The following is a 26,547-nucleotide window of genomic DNA, read 5'->3' as shown; positions in this document are numbered from 1 at the left end:
GTCTTTCGACTAATTATTTGTGCCTTCGTTCGTCCGTAAGTATTGGCATTGACGTAAAAGGAAGAAAGAATCAACTATGATCGAAGCATGGATCGATAAAATCCATGGATATGTATCCTAAAAGAACGAGACGATACTTCGTCTTTCACGATCTTCAAGATTTCCCAAGAACGGTACTACGATCTGTGTGTTTCATAGACCAAACTCTGTAGAATCGATCGCGGTGGATGGTCCAGACTATAAGGCCGCGTCGCGCGTGTTCCATAAAACGTTCTCTAAATTGACAGGCGAGGCCTATCACGGTTCTAGCGAAATTCCCTGTGTGGGTACATCACGAACAATGCTTTCCGAACAAAGGCTACGGGAGATGAATATCCAGCGCTACACGACGTGTGTACCAGGCTATATAACCGAAGTCGGTGGCACGGCAGCGGGACGAACACAGATATCAGAAGAGTGTGGCTGGTCGAATGGCTAACAGGGCCGAACCGCGAACATATTCGTTTTCTATAAGGAGCATGGCGTTTGGCTAACAGGGTCTATCAGGTTGTGCCGATCAGTCGTTAGCGTTTATGTAGCAGTTGGCAGCCCGTTGCGAGCTACTTTCAAGGATGCTGCTTCTGCTGCAGGTGTTGCTTGCATCCCTTTTTCTTTATTTCTTTTCTTTATTTCTTTTCTTTTTCCTTTTTCCCTCTTCTTCTTTTCCTGAGCTGCTTTCCGTCTGCTCTTTTTTTTTCTACCTCTTTTTTTCTTCCTCCCTTCTCGATCTTCTTTCTCTCCTTTCTTCGTCGTGCTCGTTCCTCGACGTATTCTTATTCTCGTTCATACCGGAGTCGAGGAGGAACGAGTGTCAGAAAGCGACCGGAGGTGTGGGCCAGCCGATGAAAGATACCACCCGGTAATGGTTTATTTAAATCAGCCTAGTGGGTCTTCCATGTGGACCGACTCCGACGAAAAACCTTGTTAGGCCGGCGTCGCTCGTTTGATACGGAGACACCGACCGGTTAATTGACGCTGCGATCTCTCGATCGCTAAATCCACGATAGCCAGCCCGGTCTTCTTCCTTGAAATATAGCAGCCACCGTTGGAGTTAACTGATCTCTCGGATCGATGTCGATCCAGAGCAATTTTCTTCGAAACGATTGCTACATGTGACACTATATAAAACCCCCTCAGCATCGCAAGTGCTTTAAGAAAGGTATCGCGAGTACTGTAAAATATATACGGGGTTGTGTATAAATAAGGAAACTCAAGAGAAAGTCAAAAACAACAATTGATCGATAACATTCGCGAAAAAACTATTACTTTATTAAAAGAAGGGGAACATAGGAAATAAAATAAATCCATTTGCTAGGGAAGATCTCAATGCAGTAGGTGGTCCAAGACTCCACGAAGGAGTGCAGTGCATTATACGAAGCATGGGAGCGATCGACATTTAGATAGCCGACTTCGCGCGATCGTCCCGAAGCACGGTGGAATACTCATCGGATCGATGCATGCAAGCCGAATTCTCAAATTCGAGTTCTTCTTGCAGCAAGCTCGCATTTGCAATTCTACCCATCGCGGTGCAAAATGGTCAGCGAAGTGAAATATCGATTCCCAATGCGAAGGACGTTCTCCTGGCCAGCCAGCGAGTCCCGCGAAATTTGATTTACGCGTAACAACGCGCGCGCATCGTGGCGCGGCCGTCACGAGATAAAGTATCGTACCCCACACACAGTCACGATGCAAACTCATTCTGCGCGAAAGTTGGCACCGATGTTCGACCGCGGAGTCGGTAAACTGTTATTCGCAGCTCTCGAAAAGAAACCACCCACTCATGGCCGGTGTGCGAAATTCTCGTCAACTCCAAATGACTAGCTCTCAAGTTTTCACGAGTTTCACCGTGGAAACGTTACCACGAAGACCCAAATCGACGTCACGATGACTCGAAGAAAACTCCCACGGGTGTCAGTGTTTTAAACGAAAACGTCCAACCGAGGCAAAAGCGTTTTGCCATTCATCATGCCGGAAACCGGAAGCTTTTCGTGTTCCCACTGGCCCTCTAATAACAACGATGGCAAATACGGCTGGAAATTACGCATCCGCGATTTCCACCAGCGTCTAGTCCTCGTTGCTCTCTGCTTCAATCTCTTATTTCCCCCTACACCGTCTTTCTACGAGAGAAGTCTCTCGATGACTAATAGCCGCGCCAAATGCAGCGATTTCTCGCGCGTCATTAATAAACACGCAGCCGGGCCGCGACAAAGCCGCGATCTCTGTCCGCCCCCTCGAACCACAAACCAAAGTTACCGAAACGCATGGGGGAATGAGCAATTAGGGACGGGTAACAGCGCGCGATTTACTACGATCATTTCTCGGATCTCTTGTCTCGTTGGAATCACGACTTGCGCGGAGCGAGAGGGTTGTTGGAGTTCGAAATGGTGCTAGATCTATTTTTGATGTGGATTTCATGAGACGTACAATGGCGACAAAAAGTACTGGCACACGGTTGTATTTATTATAACATTTGTACGACTATCTACACTAATTAATCGAAGACCACAAATGAAAAACTCGATAAGCCACATTCATGCATTTTATGCGTTTGAATAAAATTCAAAATATAATAGAATTTCCATATTATCAACATCGCTGCTATAGCGGCGTCATCCAAACAGTAGTTGGAATTACTGTGTCGTCACGGAGCAGCTACGTGGTCACGCAAGAGTATAAAAAGAAGAGGAAAATTAAAGAACAACGATGAATCGCAGTTGTGCGTCCCGGAGATCCGGGCGTCTCAGAATGAATTACGTGCCAACGAATTAATACCTCTTACACGAACAGCCGACTTGGCAGATCGAGAGATACGACACGTTCGCTGTACCTTACAAGACACGTGAGAGGATACTTTCTTGCTGACCAAAAGTGGGAATGGCCCGAGAACCGACGGCGCTCGTACAATTACCAAAAATTATTCGTCACGTCCGAATCATATATCGCACCACGGGAATTCGAAAAAAGCCACTTAAACCGGCAGAAGGAATAATGGCAGGCAGCACGAGACACCCAAGAGCAGGCGATAATTTAGATCGCTTATCGAGATAGAAGAAGAAGAGCATCGCGAAGGGAAAGGTGCGAACGCGTCGGAGAAAATGGAAGCCGAAGACCACATGTCCGTCTGATTTCACGTATCAGTGAGACTTGTGGTCTCAGCCGTGGACACGAATGTGTCCGATCTCGACCTGTGATACTGTCTGCGTTTTCAACGCGCTTCGTTCCGTGTACCGTTTTCATTCCATCGTGCACAGCCATCGCCTTATCTCGCGCGACCAATCGGTTTTCTTCGGCTCGAAACATCGATAAACCGGCCCAACGCTTTCAAAGGTGAATCTATTCCTCGGATACGTTCGACAGATGGAAAACAGTTATCGAGCTACTAGGACCTGAGGTGTTTGTCCGAGATAGGGACGCCAGACGATGATATCTCGTGGTGTAACGTGGTTGGAATGGGGGATAGGATTGAAGTTTACTTGCGATCGTATCTCCGCAGCTGGTTATTCGTTTTTGTACTCGAATGTACAGTAAATTGCGTTGTTTGTAGTTACGAGCGAAGAAATTAATTTTGGGTAGAATAGTGTTATAGTGTAATTGGCGTGAGTTTCTTTGCAAGAGAATTTGTATTTTAATCACACGAACCCCATCGGTCTACAAAGCAAAATTTACATGCTAAATGTGCAGCCCAGATAAGAAACTCGATCGTTTGCTCGATGGTAAAGAACGTGTCGTCGGTTAGAGACGTCAAGTTACCGAAAGATTTTTCCCGGCCGGCGCCGTTCTCCCGGCGGACGTTCGAAGTTATAGTTAGCCTCGTAGCCGGTTACGAGGAGAGTTCGCGTGGCGCGCCTAACTTCCGGGGAATCGTAACTTCGTTACCGTTTCGTAAGCAGGCCGGAGTTGTCTCGAATTAGTCAGCAACGTTCCACCCCCGTGGGATTGAATTAATTGCTTTTAAGAAGTTCGCCATGCGCGTCCCGTTAAAAAGGTCTGACATCCTCGCGTGAGACAGCCCGACGTTGCTTCAGTCGTCGTCGACGAGCGATTGATAAAGTTATCGTCATCAAAGCCGGCAATTCGTTCGATTCTATTCGCTTTTAAAATTATCATTTGATAGAATCTTTTTCCGAAGACATACTGGCTCGGATTTTTGCATAGCTTGGAAAATCTTCAAGTACGTTCGAGTTGGTGAATATAAACGGTAATGAGTTAACGGGTCGAGACGTGGAAAGAAGGACGAGTCTCGCAGGATGGCAAGGAAGAAGAAACAGAGACGCTGCGCTGTATGTTTTGTCCCATAATTAGTCATTAGACGTGGAGCTTGCGAGAAACAAGAAGTTCGTGATGATGATGGCGGGGAACACGCTACGCTACAAGCAAATTGCTCCATTTAGAAGAAACAAACGAGTAACTATCTCCTGGAGAAGCAAGAAAACTACGTGTTCCTTAATCCTCTTATCGCCGAGTATTGATCAAACGTCACGTGCTTCAAACATTTTAGTTTAATAAGCAATTCTCCACGGATATTAACGAACGAGAACACGTTTTGTAAAATACAGTTCTTTTTTTCTTTTCTTTTTTTTTTACGAGAAACTGGAGCAGCTTTGACGATTCCCCTAAGACACGGGGTTGAAATCGCCGGTGGAAATTAAATTTGGTCGGAAAGAGATGGCCAACTAACAGCAGAGACGAGATCTGGCTGACCGCCAGACACGTTGGTTCACGCTGAAAAATTACTGCGGCTATGACAGCTTTCTTTTATCGCTTCCTAAGCCGAATTGCTTTCTTTCTTTTCGATGGTGATCGATCAAGACCACGAATATGGAGTGGCCGCGTCCCTCCAAGAAAGGAGCAGAATATTTACCAGCTTCTTTTCTCCGCTTTTCTGTCTATCCCGGACACATGGGCCCATTATTTGTTGCGAAAGCCTAGCCTTTTACTCCCCGTCGGCCCAACCTGTCTACTATCTTCTTTTCTCTCATTCGTGTTCTAGTTCTGTCGGAACTATCTATTTAACATTCATGAAAGACATCGTTAAATAAAGCGGAGGCAGTCTGTAACTGGACCGCGGCAAATCCTAAAATACTTGTAAAAGGTTTCGTCACAGTTAAACACTGATCCCACTCCATTCAATCTTCGCTCCTTTTCCGAACCGTCTTTCACCTTTACTTTAAATAGTTCAACCAAATTTTCAACTACTCCTGAGGAAAGTTGCGACTTTTCCATCAATTCGTCCTCCATTCAATTCGGCGCGAGATGCACTTGCAGCGTATCAGATCCATTCTCGACCAGCTGCTTCGTCGTATCAAGATCAATGAAACTATACAAACTACTAGCCAACGAGGCTCTCAGAAAGATACCATCCTGTCCTCATCCCACTACCAACTCCCGAATCGGCCACTGGTATTGCACAGAGGGGTACGTTTACTAGATTCGCTTGGACCCCAAATCGGATACGAAAATCGTGGGATGCGGTCGGTAGCGGGTTGGAGCGGGGTCGTAGAAAGCGTCAGGAACGATAAACGCGCCGGAAGAAGGGATAGAACTGGACTGGAGGATGGAGAACATGCGCGAGAAGGAGATTGATTAAAACGCTACCGGAGTTCGGCGTTTTCCTTTCACCGCTGGTTCCGTTTGTCGGCGACGCTGGTTTCGCAGCCTCCTCCTTCGCTTATCTGTCAACACTTACGTTCGTCGATACCACCGAATAATGGCTACAAAGAGAAAGAAAGAGGGGAGAGAGAGAGGGAGAGAGAGAGAAAGCAGGGGTTGGTCATTGGAGGTCAGCGAACCAACCCTGACAACAGAAGCTAGCCAGCGGCTAGATGAAAAAAGTTTCCGATCAAATCGAAAAGGCTTTATTATCGATTAGTATGGGGGTACGGCGCTCTTTCCAGAAGAACTTTTCCCACCCCGGGACTCGTATGCGAGACCGTTTACCCTCTGTAGTCAACCACACGGCCGATGCTCACCCAGTCGAAGTGAACGGCGTCTTTGTTTCTGGAGACGGCCCCTGGCGGTTTCCAGATTTCCAACACTGTCGTTTGGAGTTTCCTAGTTGATGGCGAATTGATATTGTTCTTCGACCGAAGGATTGCGTCCCCGTACGTGAACTCTCGGACTCTAGACACCTAAGCGTGCTATCATCCCCGCCCTGCGCTTTGCCCCACTATACGCTATACACTTTTCAACAAGTATACCTCGATACCAAGAGACCTTATCTGATTCCTTCCACGAACTATAATACATCAACGCCGACGCATCGATCAACAGCCGACAAAGGCGAGACCCTTTCCGTTAAAACGATAGCGGACTCGAAAATCTGGCCATCTCTGGTTCTCAATTTTCCTTCACGTCCATCGAGGATCATCGATGAAAGGGATTCGCAAAAAAAGCAGCCATGGGGGACCATGAGCTTAGCCCTCGGGGAAAACATTCCGAGGTTAAAAGCACGATGAATAGGTCGATCGGCTAGAACTATGTACGCGAGACGGTTACAAAGTAGTCTCGCGAATGTTTGGGCAGTGGGGCGGAAGGGTGCGGCGGATCGCATATATGCTCATGTACTTGGCAGACCTTGGCGAGAGAAGCAGCCGCGCGAATGAGCCGCAAGTAGTCGTGATCCGACAATGCGCAGACACGCGACAACGGGCCTCATTAACACCCCAGAAATGATTTCTTCTCTCTCTCTCTCTCTTTCTCTCTCTATTCGTCTTACCTCTGGCTAATCTCTTCTGCAGCGCTCCCCCGGATCTCTTCAGGCGTCTTCTCGTGCAGAAACGATGTTGGACCTTGGTGAATGTATATTTCTAGTAAATAATGTTGTTTATTTCCATCATTGTGATCACATGCGAGTGCTCATCTGGCAAATGTACGTAGAGTTTGTATTTTACGTTTCCTTCCCTCCATCTTCCATTATCGCAGCAAAGGGTTTCGAGATCTGCGATTTTATTGAATGTTTCATGAACTATTAAAAAGAAGGAGGAAATTGTTTTACGGTTATTTACCGATTCGATTCGGTCTTAAATAGAACAGGTGAGAACGAAATATATTTGTGCCATCCATTCCTATAATTTACCGCGCCAATTAAACCAAACTACCTAAAATACTTCCTTGGTCCCTCTCGATCCATTCGTCTTCCCGTGAAAGATCCTCGAAATCCTCCGTTCGAGAATTCGCTCCGGAGTCAACATCCACACCAATCGATACTCCTTTCATTTTTGTAATCGCTTTCGCAGTTTCCGTAATTCGGAACGAGCTTCCTTGTTTGTCTAGGGAATTAGCAGCGTCTGCTGTTCGACGACAGAGACGGCTCAATTTTCGTCCAAGCGCGAGGATACTTTGGCGTCGAATAAAACAAGAACGGAGCGAGTGTCTAGCGAGCACGGCGGAGTTCGCCGTGAACTCGAGACGTAACCAAATACCAAGCTCTTACTCTCCTCTTCTTCTGTTCCATGGGAGGGAGCAGCAATTTTCTTAATCCCAGTTGAGAGGCGGGAAAAGTGGAGCGGGATTTCCGCATCGCGAAAACCGCCAAGTCAGCTGATCAGACGGAGATGACTCTGAAATTGAAACGGCGTTCGACGATCGTCAGGCTAACGCCGCCGATCGCCCACCTGGCTTCCGGCCTATCTGCCCGATAAACTCTTATCTCTTGATTCCGCTCCACGAGAACCACTCAGCTGCCAACCCGTTTTCCAATGAGATTTCTTAAATAATTTAGCAGCACGAACAAGAAAACGTGATTTTCCGATCGCTTCCGTGTTTCTTTTCCTGTCGGGAAAAATATTCAGCTTTGTAATCTCCTAACACGGCTTTATGATAGTATATTGCGTTCAGTTACGGAAATAAAAATAAAATACACAATCATAAAATACACGTACACATACAATACAAATACACATTCATAAAATTTTGCAAATATTCGAATATTTTCGTAAGCGACTAAAGCTTTCTCTTGTTTCTTCGTAATAACAGCGCGTGAATTGATGTACCGTTTGAAGTGTGATAATGGAACAATTATAAATAATAATAACGGTAGAGGCGCAATGCCGAACGGGTTAAATGATTATTATACTGCGTGAATGGATGCAAATAGTCGAGCATGAAAACGGATAATCGGAGGTTGGTCTCGATGGCAACGGACATATTTTCGTGGGTGTCTATCAACATTCCCGCGATGGGAACTGTGTCAGATATGTAGAGAAGAGCGAATGGACAGCGATCCAGGTCATCGACAGCTGTTCCCTTTGCGAGTCTAATATTCCAATCGACCGACCAGACAAATGAAACTGTCCTCGATCAGTAGTATAAGGCTTCAAGCTCAAAGGAATATCTACGATATCGAAGCCTACGGACGTGAATATCTCTTTCACTTTGACAAACTAACAAACCTGATCCTGACATCACTCGACCTAGTTGAACTTATTCATGCGTTCCTACCTTTTCGACCTATTGTACTTTCAAAGGAAGAATGTAGAACGCGTAAAAATTGTTCATAATCGAATTTAACGAATTACAAGGTAGCTTGATTGAAATATCCTTTTGACTGAAATTACCCTGCTTCATTTTACTCCCGTTTTAGTAGTTTGAGAACGCTCGAAATATCAAAGAAGGTTGATTATTGGTACAGCGGATGAGGAGAATGCGCGTGTAGAGCGCATGTAGTGTCAGTCAGAAAACGAGGGGCGCGTTGGAAAGTCCACGATCAAATATTCAACAGACGCTGAGCTGCAAAGTGCCAGAAACTCGTCCTGGTGGCGCTCTCCCTCGGGAGGTCGTCAGGGAGAAACGAAAATCCTGCCGGTCGTACCGCCAGCTCCAGCAGACCGACTGGTAGAAGAAATCTCTTCTCCGTTTCGCTCTGTCCGCCCCTCTGATATCTTCAACCCCCGCCTCGTCTTTTGTTTTCGCTGTCCGAGTAAAATATTAAGACACGAGAGGAAAGGAGATGCGGAAGTTAACACGATGCCAGCCCGCGATTCGATTATCGAGATTGCTACGAGCCGCATGAGTTTGTGAATATCAATCTCACGAAACCGACCACCCGTTCCATCCCACTGCTACCGTTTCCTGTGGAAGTTTCACTTTTAATTCGCCTTCGCGACCATCCTGCGCGCTGTTACTCACCGCGACTGACATTTGATCCAATTTAAACATAGCTACAGTCCATGTACTAGGTGTTTCCAATCGAATTTCCTGTTCTTCAGACTGTAGTCAGTTGACTTGTATCGACTTGATGGGGTTACGTTAGGTTTCATGAAACAGATCTTTCGCTTGGAAACAGATCTTTACGGTATCGAAGATTTCCATACGATAATTTTTCTTCGTGTTGGACATTTTTCTTATAAGCTGCTTACAGGTCAAGAAACTATCCTTGTGTTTAATGGTCGTGATTTGTAGATATATATTCTTAATATTACTTCTCTGAAGGGCAAAAGAATCAATGTCACAGACACATAAAGACATACGAGATTAAAATCAACAAGTCTCAGTAGATTATCTTACACTAGCCACGATGTAATTTTCTAGAAACACCCGCGTATTTTCGCGTATTCGAACGTGTTACATGGAAATCATTCAGAGGGACGAGCGGACGAAGACGGATAAAACGGTGGGACAGAACGAGTAGCAAGAGAAAGAGAGAGTTATCGTGGTAGTGGAGATTAGCCTGTAGCCTCGACGGCTGAAAACGGACTCTGCTTTAAATCTTACATGAGGGACGTAATGTCAGGGAAATTCAGAGATGTGATCCATTAGCAACAGCGGCTCTTGGGCAAGGAAACGAGGGGGCGCGTGTCCCACGAGAAATAACCGTAATCGCTATTCCCCCACCGTATACCAGCTTTCTCTCTCTGTCTCGCCTCTTCGTGGTACATAGTAAGACGAAGACAGACGAACGTGCACGTTTTGCTTCTCCCGTTTACATATTCACGCGAAAGGGGGTGGTTTCTAGGGATGGACCGCGTAAGCTGCTGGCTACTTTCCGAACTGCGGTAAGTAGTGGCGCTGAAAGTGGCTTTCGAACCTCCTCTTTCCGCTGCGATGCATCTATCGACCGATAAATGTGTCTCTTCGAACCAATCCCTCCGGCAGGAATTCTTGAAACAGGAAGGTTAAAACTTTTTATCGAAGAAATAATTTGGAAATTCAAACTTCCCTTCGAATTGATCGGATAATATCAAATTTCTCAAATAATTATTATATTTCCAGTACTTTTGATTACAATTCTTCGATTGAACGATGTCTATTGGCGAAAGGGGAATCTCGAAGAGATTCTAACCATTCTAACTTATATCGCAGATCTTCGTAAAGGTTTTTTCTTTCTTTCGTTGTAGCGAATTCGAATTGGAGTTGAGAAATCAAATTAAGAAACGGAGCGATTGAAAACACGTGTCGTCACAGCAAAGAAACAAAAGGGAGAAATTCCCCTATTTTTATTTCCAAAAATGAACGTCTAGTGGATATTCTACCCTACACTCGCGTTAGGCGAGAGATTACAAAGCCCAAGATTCTTTTATCGAAACGTTACACCTACGCTTATGGTTCACTCTGGCACAAAGGCCATAACATTCCGCACAATATTCGCACAGTGGCGAATCTTGCAGCCCAGTGAAGTCCTAGCTGACGACAAACACAGCAGCCAATCGTTTAATGCCTCTATACGCGTTTCCTTTGCGAGCGTTCATTTTTCGAGAACGGCAATCGCAATAGAATGCGGTTTGGAAATAAGAAAGGGATGCAGAGGGTGTGGGGTACAAGGAGGAAAGAACACCAGAGTGAGTGGCGAAAAGGAACGAGGAAGTCAGTGAGAGAGAGAGAGTGAGCGTGAGAGAGAGGGGGGAGGGGGGAGAGAGAGAGAGAGAGAAAGAGGGAAAGGAAGCGAGATCTTTCGCTTTATGAACGATCGGAATTTAAATTGCTTTTCCACCTACCAACCCCTTTTCTTCCGGCCTCTTCCTTCCTTCCTTGGCTACTGCTCTCTCGGGCTGGCGAAGTTTTCATTCCTTATAAATCCCAATACCCTTTGGTATCGGCCGCGAGAAAAAAGGAGGAGAGCAAAGTAGCAGTCGCGAATGGAATATGAAAATATTTGGCGGGGATCGGTGTGTTTTCCCGCCGCTTCTTTGTACCTCGCGGTTGCACGAACCTTGCTGCCGCCGCTAAATTGTGCTTCTCCAGGGTGGGTTCCGCGTCGTTTCAGTCGAAGATCGTCGTTGTCGTTCGTGACGGAAACGACGTTTTCTCTCCAACTGTCGCCGATCCAATTCGCGACATCTTTTTTCCACAAATTGGAACAACCCATAAACGCATCGACCGTTTCGATAAATCCTCTGAACGGCTGTACGATGGAACAACCACAGCGGTGCGCTACGCTGGAAACGCTAAATCATCGTCAAAGGAACGAACGCCCGCGGCCACGCGATAACTCGAACCAGTACCGGTTTGACGTGGCCAAAAAGGAGAAGCGCGAAAGAACTGGCCGCGAACCGTGCAATTATAAACCGTTCGCGAATGTAACTTGCCACCGACAGAGCAACGTCTCTCTCGAACGGTTGGTGGTTACGGGGCGAGTAACGAAAGGACGAGGCTGGTTCCACCGTTTCGAAGCCTGGGGCGCAGAATTCTCCGTTAGGAGACATCTGGTAGCCCGTAATGGCATTGGAAGCGGTTCGGAATTAGCGTAAAAATTATTCGTCACAGATCGACCGGTGTCTGTTTGTTTCCATACGGAGCGAGGGTTCGTCGTTTGGTTGAAGCGGCGCGCGGCCAAACGCAACGCGACAAGAGGGGATGCTTTGTCGCTGGATAAACGCGGAATAAAGAGGCCTGTCCCCAGGAGAGTCCTAGTTCCAGGATGTTTCGCCTACCTGCAGCTCACCGATACAATCAAAAGGAAATAGGCAGTAATACGTTGGTATACACGGAATCAGTGAGCGGAGTTTTTCGTCGGTATTAAATGCGGATGGCCAAACGACGAAGGGTGGATCCTGGTGAGGCTCAAGCAACCGTAAAGCGGTACTAATTTCTCGAGGTTTAAACCGATGGGCTCTCTGTCAGAGAGAAGCAAAAAGAGAGTGGCTCTGTATGGAGAGCGAAATGAGATTTTCTCTCGAAGGGAATGTCACCGTGTCCTTAAGATAAAGAACAAACCGGGCAAGGGAGCACCTGGCGAGCGAGAAGGCGAACACAGGGAATAAGAGGAAGAAGAAACCGTAGGGTGGTGGAGGAGGACTGTCCTCGCTTTGGCATCGAGCATGCTGCATCAAGCCGCTGGAAACGTCCTAATAAAATCAGCCGAATTAATCTAATCTGGACGGCGATCCCTCAGGCCTCTGGCACAAAGGATCGCTGCCCTGAGCTAGGTAATTCAATATGATTCGACAAACAGTTTAACTGGGATTACGTCTAGTGTAACTGAGCGGAAGTAATTGGCCCTGACTCCTCTCTTTTCTACTCTTGTCCCCTTTTCTCGCTGGTGAAAACTCCCGACAACCTTTTCCTTCTCTTTCGAATCACTTTTCTAACCGATTGTGTGGCTCGCCTCGACTTTTGTCCTTTAATAGCGAATTAATGCAGCAACGAAAGTAAAATATTTTAACAAACGTACAGAAATCATAAACATATTCTCGATACGGAGAGGTTTAGAAGATTTATGTAGCAGGAATGAACGAAAACGAGGGGAAATACTCTCGATCCTCGACAGTTCTGTCTATCGTGGATTACGGTAACCGAAATTTCCCTTCGCGTCTAGTAATCTCGAACAAATTCTCAACTAGAAGATTTACTCGATCGAGGTAAACAGGAAGTCCCGGTGAACGAAAATTTATTTGTGCGTGATCTGTCTTTAAGCCGAAGGGTGAGTCTGGAAGCGTTGCCCGCAAAGCCAACTAATAATCCGGCTTGAATCTCTTGTTGGAGATTTTCCTCCATGCGATCTTCAAAACGAGAATCTGTTGACGGGTATTAGCTCGTGGGTCGAGAACACCTTAAACACTCCTTGCGACAAATCCTTACAATAAAAGAAAACCTGCAATAAGGATGAATCGCATTTCCCTAGCTTATTACGTTTCTAACTTTCTCCGAGTAATTATAACTTTATGCATTGTATTCCTTGATAATTGTACGTAATTAATCGCATAATTATTAAGCGTCTAAATCCTGTACCTCGAGTAATTGCAAAAAATTGTTCAGTGAGAGAGGTAACTACATTTCCTGAAACAAAACCGCCTGCGTGAGAATAGCCACTTGTCGGTTGTTCAAACTTTTCCTCACCAGGCAGCTACTGCCCTCTGAGAACCAGCGGTCTCGTTATATTTCGCTCTAACGACCGCGAACTCTACCTGGACAAATATTTCTTCCTTTTTAACTGCCCTGGCTAAGATACTTTTACAGGGTAAAAGGAAGAGAAAGAGATTCGTCGATTAAAAATTATTTAAAGAGCCGATTTTCGTGGGCGTGAAGACGATCCGGGTCACAGTAAGAACCATTGTGAAACACCTTCGACTTCTTCGACTCGCGACCCCTCTCGTCCACGCCTCTTCTGTGTTTCACCGGTCAAATCTCCACCGGCGATCGATCGCCGTTGTTTGCCGCATGCAAAGCATGATATCTTAACGAGAAACGCAGCCATTCTTTGCAAGCTTGTTCTCCAAACTCCGATACGATCCCAAGAACACGTTTCACGACATTTAAACCAGCCTTGCCAAAGGTAACACCTTATACCAGGAAACCTTAGGCAACCCGATCCCCGACGTATATTTATATTGCTCAATTCCGAGCCATTTCGATCGGCAGAAAGTCACTTGTGCCCACCATCGGTCGTTTTCATTCCGTCAATCCATCCTCGACCCTCTGTCAAACGAAAGGAGGATCGAACGACGCGAGAACACGCAATCTTGTCGACACGGAGCGATCAGCGGTCCCCGAGTCGAGCCAGGATCGCGCCGCTGTAAATCCTAATCTCACGACAGACTCCGTGCAGCTTGTTAATTAGACGTCCCGACGCTGCTTCGATAAATAACCAGGGCTCCAGGCTGCTAATAGGGAGAGGCCACGCTTCCATAGATAGAAAGCGAAAGTGAATCGCGGAGCAAAAAAAGAGAAAGTTGAACTTGCTTATGGGACCTTTTTTTTTTTTTTTTTTTTTTTTTTTATCGTGGGGAAATCCTCATGGACACTCGGCGCTGCGTAGCAACGACCGTGTAGTGTCGGACTCTTACCGACTAAAACCCCACGGTGGTCAACCCGACGTTCAGAGGTGCACCCGGGGTCTCTTGCGAATCACTACCGAGTGCAACCTCGTTGCTTATGGGACCTAACGCCGAACTTGTGGCCCATTCTTCAATCATATAATAGCTTTAGAAGAATAGGAACGAAATCTGCCAGTTTGAATAACATTAATTGCACCTAATCTGTTTCGCGACGACGTACGCAAGTTTACGCGTATTACGCGTAACTTTTAAAGTTATGATCTCGACATCGTAAAACTTGTACCTTCGAATTTTCGTCCAAAACTATCGTATCATTTATAAAGAAAAAATCACAAGTTTTATGTATCCCGAAACAACGTTCAACCAAGAAAAAGACTATCTGATCGAAAGAGGGACGAAGAACGCCAAAAAGTCGAAAGTATGGCGAACCGAAAGGCGAAGCGCGGTTTACAGGTGGAGAAAAGTTTGAATAAAAGGTCGAAAGTGTGTAGCTGAAGCCGGCTGATTAACTTTTTCGCGTTTTTTAATCTCCGTAAATTATGTAGGAACCGGACGGTAGGTGTGCCTCGAGCGTTAAAGAGTGCGGTATACGCCGGCGGGTATATACCGGCTACTGAGTGCAGCTGAATTAGCAAGATCTATCTCGCTGGTCGGGGGCGTGGGTGGCAGATGCGCTTCCATCCTTTGACGCGACACAGAGTTCAATTATATTTCTTTTTCTCAGCCCTTTCTCTGTTAAAAAAAGCCGGTTCTGTGTGAATCACCGTTGTGGAAAAATGTTTTCGAATTGTGCGGCGCGTACTTTGATTCGATATCGTCGATGTCTCTGTTTTTCGCACGCCTGATGGTTGTTGGAAAAAGGCAAGCTGGTTCTTTGAAGCGATTTTGAGACCGTGCTGCTCTGTGACGCGATTGCACTTTATGAACTTCTATCGCGTGGGTTGTTTTGTTTTAATCAGAGGGTAGTTTTTAATATCGTGAAATTGTTGAAGCTTCGTAAGATATTGTGTTTTATTAACGTTGGTCTCTATGAGATTCTACAGAGATTAATATAAGGTTTACGTATAAAGAGGATACCAAGGGCTTAATAAAACCTCTTCAATTTACAGTCATCATAACTATGGAGCTAAACCACCCAAGGATGTCTTCGTCTCTCCCTTCAACGAGGACAAGCTCCAAAGATGTTCATCCAGAAAGATAAACAAGCCTATCCGTCTCGATAAGACACGACGGTGTTCTCTTCTTGTTTCTATCGTACCATCGCTATTTCTAAGGGCCTTCTCAAGAGCAGAAGGACGCCGTGAGGCAGAGAGAAAAATAAGTCTCCTTGACTGGAAGAATAATATTCGGAACAATGCGTCACCATGGCTGCAATGGTCCTCGTCAAGCCTCTGTCGCCCTCATATTGGTATTTACACGTCTCGTGGGAGTATAGGAATTTTCCTTTTGCACGATGAAAATATTTCGTCTACGGAACATGTACATTTCAATCACACTCCATTTTATCGTATATTTATTTCACGAAAAAATTACGTTGTGCTTCCAATTACGTGTTGCTCGCAATTCCTCTATGTAATTTAGTCTTTAATAATTAGATGGTAATGACGAGGTTAACTTCGGCAGAACAAAGACTAAAATGACTCTCCAATTGCAAAGAGACCTAAAAGCAAATTTAGTAGCCTCTACACTTTACCAATTTACTCTTTCCAATTATTTCTTCACCGCGGCGAAAGATCTAATTAAAATCCAGACAATAACTCGCCGCAACCCCTTCGGATCTCCACGAACCGCACAACTATTTAGCTTCGCCAAACTGATGATCAAACCATCGTGCACACAGCAAATGCGAATCACCGGGATAATCTCGCCGATACGGTTTCCCCTCCTTAACGAATGATCGCACTGAATCGACGATATTATTTCCTCGTAGCATCGCGAATCGGTCGTCACCGGGCAATTCGGTGCGCCGGTGGATTCGACACAATCCAATAACGCGGGCCAGCCTCGTTTATCCTATTGCAATTACCCTTGCAAATGGCGGTCGGTGTTCGGCCGACGCAGGAGCCGCGCACGAAGTTCCCAGACGGGGTTTCGCGATTATGAAAAAAGGAGCAGTCGGCTGGCTGTTATTAGCCGGTGGAATATATTCGGCGTAATAAGCCGCCGTGTTGGTTCTTTCTTATTTGAATTTACGCTCGTCATGGGAACTGGCGTAAAACTACGCGTAATGGAAGATGGCGCCGCTTCCGGCGGAGAGAAGCAACCACTAATGCAGTCATTCATGGTGACCGACCAACTTGCATTTCCAGCAAGTCCGTGACTCGTTCCAGAACTATCGTGGTTCCAGGTATTGCAAGTTAGCGGAAGTTATGCGTTCCTGGCCGAACTTATACTCGCAAACTAAGACACGGTGGATCATGAAAATTGATCGAGTCGATGGAGAGACGGTGGGCGTAGCGGTTTCGAGCTCTTCCCGGAATTGAGTGGTAAAACTTGTGGCTCCCGGAAACGCGTAACTTGCGATACTTCTGCTGGACCAAGTACCGATCACGCAGCATGTACGATGTGAATTTCAGATGGATCTCGAGAGGCAGAAGTAGTTGATTTGTTGTTATGGGGCCTGGGTTGAGTAATCGTCGGGAAGAAGGCGCTGTTTACCGTACCACTAACCAAGGAAGGAGTAAAACGAATCGTCTATAATCTGCTCCCTTTCCATGATAGATTTACGCGCTACGCGAAAATCTAAAGTAAATCTGCAGTGATACATTGGTCGAACGAAGCAGCAATTTTTATCGATTACGAAAGAACAGTGTTCGAAAATATACTTGCATGCGCTCAATTCGTGAGCTAGAAGGAGAACATTGGAGCAATTTCCAAGACAATGATATCGCGATCGATGTAAATATCGTTGCAGCCTGTTTATTCCTCGCATATTGTTCCTAGCGTTTCTTTCCATCGAGGACATCCGCATAATTTCCACGTTGCTGCGCTATAATGAAGGCCGTATAGATATAGCATGTCTTTCCATCGACGCGATATATGGGACAGGCGAGCTTGTAATTTCACTCGCAATCCGTCCCCTGTCTGCCATTTACTTTTGCAAGCGAATCGTGAATCAAGACGACCACCGATGGAGCACGATGGCGAATTTCTCGCTAGCTTGTTGCTACGGTTCACCGTTAGTCGACAAGCAGGACAAACTCGAGTGACTATGTAGATATTTCCTTTCAACTTCTTGTGACATATAGAATTATAGCGGACGCGTTTTATGACGAACTGTCGTTTTGATAAATATATCTGAGCAACGAAATATGTATATAGATTCTTATAAATGTTATCCACGACGATTCGTCAGCGTCCACTGTAACCACAACTTCGATCAGCTTTCAAATGTTTTTTCAGGAACGTCATCTTATTTCCGAATCTTTCAAGATACAGGCAACCTAACTAATTACCGAGATACTTACTTTCGTACTTTGGCTAATCGTTCAAAGGTAAGTTGCTCTTTTTTCACAACGATCTTCCCGATCTTTTACAGTGGATGCTGACGAATTGTCGTTCAAACGTTCAAGCACGGAAACGCATACATTCGTAAAAATGTATACATATTTGGTTGCTTCGATGTATTCAATTCGTCGAAAGACGCATCCAATGTAATCATAGTTGAACCTTAATCCATTCTTTAACCAACAGCCATAATCGTCGTGCCGCTGACAGATACCAGTTTCATCCTCACGTTCTCGCATGCACAGAAACGAGTCCTGACGGTCACGAAAACCAAAGAGTGTTCCCGACAATCTCGTGGGTCGCGGAGGAACAAACGAGGATACGTGTTTGCTGATCCGAGCCACTCGAGCGTGACTGAAGCGCGGGGACATTGTGCGATTGTCGCGTTACAAAGACCAGACGAGAGCTTAAGGCTGCCTTAGAAACGAATCTAGCTTTGCCGGCATAAACAGTTGTGACAGATGCCAGGTTATGTAAACAGGCCCGACCGATTCTCGTGCATTGTGTCACCATGATCGGTCGGGGGGAACTGGCGTGTCGTTGTTCGACCGTTTTTAACCGGGTCACAATGCCGGGATTTGCGAAATGCGCGCTCAGGCCGAGCCTAGATCCGTTCCTCGATCGCTCGAACGAAACAAGTTCGATCTGTTCCTTGGCTTTTCCACTTGGTCGATCGCCGAACGTGACACGGTCATTCGTGTTACAACGTTTAACCGCGTTTCTTTGATGTCACATATCAGTTTCTACGATCTCTCGAACATCTTAAAGAGATCCTTTGAGACTTGAGATGGAGGAAGCTTTTGAAAGGTCTTGAATTTGGTTGAGAAAAGGGATCCGGTACGTGTTGAAATAAATAAACGTTACAGAGGCGAAACATGACATGGAGATAGAGCTTTCTTGATTTTCTGATTTTAACATCGCTCTATAATGGAACAGGGGAATTTTAATACGACGCGATCGACAAATTGTCAAAGTTTGATGCATGCCAAAGGTGTGATTATTAAGACAAGTAATATTTCGATACGTAATGGTTCTCAGTTTAGTGCGGTATATATTTGAGTAACTATAGACTACTTCTAAGATTATGCGGATTGCAAGAAGAATACAACTCACAAAATTGGAGGATATAAAATTCGAGGAACTCCCAATCCTCTACTTAAACGTTATTTCGCAACACGGAAGTGGAGACTTCGCCGTTGCACGCGGAAGAAGTAGTAATTCGAGCGCGATATACTGCAGCAAGCAAAAAATTAATGGCACCAGCCGACGGTGAGCGAAATGACGAGTTCGTGAGACTGATTTCAATTTGAAGGCAGCGGCAGTGCAATCGAATCCGTGGCATATGTTGCGCGTCGTTTACCTCCCAATTTCGCTGAACCACGCTCGATTATGGACATCTCAATGTTTCATATCTTGCGGTCGCCGGTTTCGCTGCAACGGACATCGAAAAAGAAAGAGGAAGGGATCGGTGATCGCAGAAAATTAGAGTGGCTTTCGAACAGGTTCCCCTTCGAGCTCGAATTTCGACAATGTTCCATCCGAAGCTCCAGGCTACCGAACGACCGACCACCTGGCTTTCTGTTTCGCAAACCGTCGACCATGTTTGCGCATTCATCGTCGCCATAAACATTCGTACCTGTAGACTTTCATTTATTAACCATTTGCCGTACCACATCGAATCGGCCAAGAAAGTTAGTGGTTAACGAATCTTGTTGAACTGCAATCGTGATACGATCGCAAACCGAAGGTTGACTTCTTTCGAGGAATTTTAAAATGAGGAAGATAACACGGCTTTTCTTCGGTTATAAAAAGGAAACACAGAAAGATATCATTGGCAAAATTCTCAAAACTTGTAGCAGGTGTTGATTAAAAAAGTACCAAAGATTTTAGCTGTCGATCGTACGATAACCACACACTTTCTCCTACAACATCAAACAATTGGAGGGAGTACACGCGTGAAACTCGATCACCGATGCATCTCCACTTTAACTACCAAAGAAGCTACCAACATTGTTCGCGTTGACTCGTAACATCCTCCATACATCACCCAGGCCCTTTTCTACTGCCGCACAACCCAGTTACCCAACAAACACGATAAGAAATCAAGAACGAAGCCGGGGGCCGGAAGAATCCCCACGACCACACCTTGGCTGCCTCTGAATGGCTCGGGGCCAGGCGTCCCGCGGTGATGTAACGAGGCACACGAGGCTGGCCCTGAAAATTAGCGTGATTTTCATGCTGCATCTCGTCGCGATAGGCGAACGGACGTTCCAATTTGTTCGAGGCGAAGGGACTCGGGTCGGCAGCTGGACTCGCTACGAGCGGTGTAAGCGAGCGATAACGCCTCGCGTGGTTTCCCGTGAAGACGATTTACCACGTGGCGTTGGTGGATCGCACTCGGAATCAAACATTTCTTCCTCAAGAGGCTCGCGGGAGGCCATTCCGGGAACCGCGAGAGTCGCGATGCTATCGGTCCACCTACGTGGCCCACGGCCCACCGACACCTGCGAGAATTCGCACGGTAGGGATGGCTCCCGTATGTGTAATGTACATCGGGACCTGCTGCATATATGTATGTATGCATTACAGTTGCATACATGCATACGTGATCGCGAATAAGGATCGCTCTAGCGATGGGAACGAGGCGTCTTCTACGGATTCGGCTGTTTCGGTGAACCTGATCGGTTTTTGCCACAGTTCCTCGAACTGTATTTTCGATTTTCATGTCTTTTCTTGTTGGATCTAAAGTACGCGATATTTTCTCGTTCTTATTACGTAATTTTGACTATTCTGTGCAAAGCGCAAAATTATATTGCCGGACGTTGAAGCTCGTATGACTGAAATAATTCTAGCTTGTTATGCTTATGAAGGAGTTGTTTATACTGGCCCGTATTTTTGGAACAGCGAAGAGTAAACCGTGCGTTTCGCTTGTTACGTTCGCGTTTATTTTCTAGAAGCGTAGAAATGTGTAAATTTTGCGGCTTGCAAGAATTCCACGTATACACGGAAGCGGAAAGTTTATCGAATTCCGTGGTGGTGAATGTCAAAGGACTGGGATTCCAGGAGAGCATTCGCGAGGAAACAGCGTCCAGCCCTCCGTGTCTTTAGAATCAGCTTCTCGATACAGGTCGGTGGATTTTCGATGCGTTCATTGTATAGACAACAATGAGGCCGGGATCGCGACGAGCACGCTAGAGTGACGATGTTAATTAAAATTTCAGAATGTTTTCGAGCGCGGAAGCGGCTCGGGATTCATAACACGCCAGCGAAGCCGGTGGATGCGACGACTCTTCCTGGTGACAAAGGATCTTCACGGGACCGTGCTCTCTTCTCTCCTTCGACGAAAACGTATTTTCATTGGGAGACGATCCAGCTTCCTGCTCCTTGTTTCAGATGCACGCCATTGTCGTTAATCGTCGTTATTGCTTCCCGTGGTTGAAGTTGTTAAACGTTTTCGTTGAGAAGATTCGTGGCAGAAGAAGAATAGGAAGAATATCGTCGCCAATTATGGGCAAAAAACACGTAGCCCTTTCGAAAAGGGATCATCGAGACGATCGGGGATTGTCCGCGTTCACGGCCCTTTATCGACGTTCCCATTCTATCGTCTTTCAGCCCTTTAAAGGCGGTGACTTGCCACTCTCGCCGCTACGGAAGACCTCGCTTCGTCGACAGGGCTGTACTTTATGGGGGAACGAGCAATCTGTCTTCATATTTACCAATTTCCTTCTTTTCCATCGTTCTATCAACTCTGCTGGTTATCGTGGAAGGTTATTCGCGGTGTCTTTAGGCGAAATACGCCGTACCCAATGACTTTGCGAACTTCGTAATTTAGGTTCACCACTTCGAGACACTTTCAGGAACCTCGGATCATCGCGACTTCTTCTTTGAAGAAGGGGAATTCTCGATATCGGCGAATATTCGAGAAATTGCTTGCGTTCGAACAAAAGTTCCTCCGAGGTCGTGCCACTCTACGGTTTCGTGAATAGAGAATTCAATTCAATACATGATAGAAATTCTTTGATAAGAATTATATCCTGAAATTTCGTCAGCATATTGAAACTTTAATCGTAGAAGAAGCTAACCAATATTGACGAAGATTTCCCAAAGTCTCGATTCGCTCGAAAATAATAACTTAGATATTGAGTGATATTTTTCCAGTAGCTAAACATCCACGGGACCATGTGCACGAAACAACTCGACTACCGGAGACAGTCTTGTCAGAATACGTTAGCCTCGAATACGTTAACCAACTAAAATCTTTAATTTCGTTTACTATGCAACGAGTAAGATGGGATATTTGAATTTTTGCTTACGAAGCAGCGGAGAAGGGCTCCTTGGAAGTTATGTACGGGCCTGTCGGACGCACCTTAACGCCCTCACCGGTTCGGCACCTCGAGCACAGCAGGTAGTCGATTCATCGTGGAAGATCGTAGCGAGAGATTTCGAGGCGAAAGAGGGAGGACTGGCCTGGTTCTCGCGTCGCAACGCAACGCCGAAAAGAGCGTGCATAATACGGGTCCGGCATTGTCCTCCGCGAATGGAAAGGCAGAGAGAGAAACGAGAGGGGGGAGTTAATCGTATTGAAAATTCGCGCCCCGTGTCCAACTCCTCCCCGACCGGTCACGCAGTGACGAATTCTGACCGTAAAATCGCGGAATCGCTCACGAATTTACCATACTGAGGATCGTTCCTTCCTGCTTTTCACGGAAAGCCCGACCGTGACGCATTTTTCTAGCCGCTTCTGCTCGTACCGATGCACGGTTTTGTTCATTTCCCAGCTGCAACATCGTCTTCCCCCTTCACGCTCGTTTTATCCGATTTTCGTCGGCAGATGCCGAATTTCTAAATCGTAAATCGTCGACGAGATCGAAGTGCGACCAACAAACGCGATTGTAGACGGATATTCGTCTTTGGTATTGTAATCCGATGTGCATTGTGAAGGTGTTGGATCGATTGGAAATGACGAGCTTTGCGACGAATTTGCTCCTTTATGGATGTATCGATGTTCTTTGTGGGATTTCTGCATGCCAGAATGTTTCATCTCTGACACAAATATCATCGTCCATTAATATGATAGATAAGCAGAGGAGACCTATCATCATCGTCAACTTCGTAGGATTAAAGCAACGGGGACAATCGAACGAGGATTCGCGCGAACCGATCGATCAGATCCTTGCGATTTTTCCTTGTCGCGCTTAAGGACGAGCAGCCAGTCTACGAAGACTTCGGGAAATGTAGCGAGAATACGTGACCGAACCACATCGAGAACTGGAAGAAATGGCGGCGCTCCTTCGCGAGATTGCCACTGGTTAAATTTCGAATTCGGCTACCGAACTCGCTACGTGGTTATCGCCGCTTCCAGCTGGTTGGATCGCGCCGCGGCTAGTCCACCCACGCCGTCTATTTAACAGTACCTACGCTTCACGTCCACCTTCTCCGGCGAATCAGGATAAAGGATTCTCGCCGAATTCAACGGATGGAGCTTAACGATACTCGATGCTTTACAGCGGATATCCGACCTACAACTTTCAATGGTTTTCGTTTAACTAGCCGCCTGTCGATATTTGCTCCGCACGCACCAGCTTCACATTCTCCACAGTTCTGCTGCTTTCGTAAATCTATAGCCACGTGATTTCTCATCTCTATTCAGCTTCGGTGGATTCTCGATTGATTTAAAAGCAAATCTCCGAATTAATCTTTTATGATTTATTAATTACATGACAAACTGGAACTCTATTTTATTTCAGTACTTTTTTTCGTTTTCACGTATAAAATATAATATATCATTATTTTACGTTGTGACTTAATTCGATAGAAACGTGCCAAGATACGTTTTTTCCTTCATACACAAGTACGAAAGCTTTCAACGTTAGGAACATTCTGAACAATTTATTGATAAAGTAATTTATCGATAATTAAGTCGATCCGCGATAGCATTGTTGGAAAAGTGCTATGAAGAAAATGCAATGATAGCGAGCATCACGGGAAATGCACGAAGTACACGTCATCGATGCAAGTCCTTCAGATTTGACGCGTATCAATCACAAACCATCACGGAAAAAAGCTTGAAGCGATGCGTTTCCACAAGACTCTCTCACGTGATCGTTTCCATTTGTTTTCCCCCAGCGTTTCGTTGGGATAGAAACGGAAATTCCTGCGTTCCGTCGACGAGGCACGCGTTTAAACGTGCGCCAATTGTACCGAACAATAAGTTGCATTTTCCAGCGCGCCGCGGGACCGCGATTCGGTGTTTGCCTTCCGCGGTACACGAGTTACACAGCGTTTCGCCATTTTCCCTCCATTGTGGCCAGCAAACTTTTCCACCAGCGAACAAATAACCGCCGCCGGTTTTTAATAACTGGTTGTTCGAGTTGTCGGAACAAAGGCTCGCTCTGAGTGTTAATTGGGCGGCGATATCGTAGTAAAAGACTAAAACGTTATGCCATCGTACATTTTTAAGTTCTTATTTTTTTGCAAGAGTTAACATCAAAAATCGAAGGTAGAAACTTGTGATTTCAATCTTCGTAGAATCATGACCTCGAATCTACTTTCGATAGAAAACGAAGAATCACGGAAGAGTCGAACGCCGTTATCTCGACTCCAAGGTCAAGAGTAAAAGTTTTCGCCGAGATGTCCGATTTCAAGTTTCTTAAGGTCGCGGGCTCGGCTCTTATCGACGAATAAGATGAGCAATCGATGAAAAAATCGGAAATTGTAACCTTGAAATCTCAAAGATAAAATGAATCGTTGCCAATATCCTGGCCTAGAACTGTAGCAGATCGCGAGCCAGACTTCGGTATTGATAAATGGCGAAGGAAAATACACGAGTCCTATTGGAGCCGTCCATCTTCGACCGATTCAAGGGAGGATAACCCAACGCAGGCGTAATTCGACAATTTAGCGGACGAGTACGGCTGTGTCTCACGACCGATGTTAATCAAACGCAGGTGGCAAATGGCATCGATCGCGGAAGGCCGATTCCCATGCTAAGGAAATTATTCCCTTGTATGGCAAATTCCATTAAGCGTCCCTTCGATTAGGCGTACGACGGATGGATCGATCAGCGCAAATATGCCGCGTAAACAAGCCACGGATTTGCTCCCAGGGAATCTCCAGAATCCCTTTGCGATGGACACGACCGGTTCGGCGAACTGACCGACCGACAGGATCGAATTTCTGCGTACAGTCGATTCGATCCACAAGACGGCTCTCCCATCTCGATTCGTTAGCTCTGCGGCTTTTCATTAACGTCGACAAGTCCTCTGCTGACTGTTTGCGGCTACCCCGTTCTGTCCGTCACTCCTCTGCCTTATTATCCGACGTACGAACGTTAATACGAAGATATTCCGTGATCTTCGTCGAGATTGGCGGTTCCTTGACCGAAAGTACCTTCTTGAACGCGGTTCGTCTCCAAAAGCAATTCGACCGTTCTTATACAGTTTACCTTTTCGTCCATTCGTCATCTACCCTCGAATTCCAGGAAGAATGCTACGGAAATTCATAGGAGCGACGACATCTTCGGACCAAGAAGACGACAACGTTCACTACGTGACACGGTTCGTGACCAAAAGCTTTCGAGGTTCTCGTGTGTACACTTGATACCGCCAATCATGCTGATTGTCCTGATTGTATCCCTGAGCCGTTTGCTCGGCGTGGCCTGCGCGCAATAATTATATTAGCTTTGATGGTAGGGACTTCGGCCCATCCCACATATCCTCCCAGGCTTGGTCGCGGTCCATCGGCCCTGACTGACTCATTAGCGATACTCTAGGCAAACAGAAGGGACGTGGATTGACAGAATCAGGCCCCCAAATTTGCCAGGGACCGGCAACAATCTGTGGTTACCTACGAAGGGACCTACGAGGATCAAAGACGCATCCTGTTTGTTCCTTTATAATGGCTCGTTTCGTATTCCAACGAGAATTTCCGCTACGCTTTTTGCAGATAGTAGCCACCATGTCATCCATCAGAGTTCGGAACTGTTGGGGCTAATTTCAAAATAAAATCTTAACAATGCGCTGTATTTTTCGACCAACTGGTGCAGTATCTCTTTCTATCGCAACGCAAGATGGCAATTTTCTTCCTTTTTGCGTTTCTCTGTACATTGCAAGGAGACGCTGAAGCGTGTCCATTCAAGTTCCATGGACCTCGCGACCTTTCGTACTCGTAGAATTTCCGTTGTTCTAGGCTAAATACTCTTCGTTCTCGTGTCAATTACTCCGATTCAAAAGCTCTGGAAAAAATTCCTTCATTCCCACGATATTTCTTAACGCGAAGATCGTTCCAGCAGCTAACCAGTCAGGAAGCATTCCCCGCTAATCACTCGTTCAACTTGCTCCTATTCATAGAGGCGCGCATGCAACGAAGAATTCCTCGCGTTATCTCTAACACGCGTACACATGGCGTCCATAAACCAACGGCATCCGCGACAAGCTTTAAGCTTAACTCGCTTGTTCTCCCTTGTATCGGCGTATAGGTGCGTTCCCTGGAGGATCGTCGACGAGGCCGTGTCCTTAGATAAATGATAGGACACAGAGGCGGTGGCGTGCGCGTCCATAAGTTCTCCCCTTAACAGGAGAAGCTACTCGCGGGGCCGGATCGGCAACGGACGCGTCGATATGCGCCGTTTACAGGTGGACAATGCCGAATAATCAGCGAGCGTAATGGAGTGCGGCCAGCAGAACAAGAGGGGGAGGGACCGAGGTGAAAGGCCGATAGCGAGACTGTACAGTGTACATTGTACACGCCGAACCTGTACAACCGGCCAATACACTGGCGTGCACACGCGTGA

General features: G+C 46.2%; 1 long non-coding RNA gene across 4 annotated transcripts in view; it reads right to left on the bottom strand.

Moving 5' to 3' along the window:
• Nucleotides 1-26,547, bottom strand: part of LOC139992274 (uncharacterized) — a 201,145-nt gene that overhangs the window by 30,756 nt on the left and 143,842 nt on the right. Inside the window, exon 3 of one of the 4 annotated variants that reach the window (XR_011801060.1) lies at nt 6,730-7,809. The exons of the other annotated variants lie outside the window; for them this stretch is intronic. This is a non-coding gene — a long non-coding RNA (uncharacterized lncRNA). Of the gene's footprint in view, nt 1-6,729; nt 7,810-26,547 lie in introns of those variants that run through there. 4 annotated transcript variants of the gene reach the window in all.

This window comes from Bombus fervidus, chromosome 11, assembly GCF_041682495.2.
Source record: "Bombus fervidus isolate BK054 chromosome 11, iyBomFerv1, whole genome shotgun sequence".
NCBI classification, from domain to species: Eukaryota; Metazoa; Arthropoda; class Insecta; order Hymenoptera; family Apidae; genus Bombus; species Bombus fervidus.
This window is presented reverse-complemented; position numbering and strand designations above follow the sequence as displayed.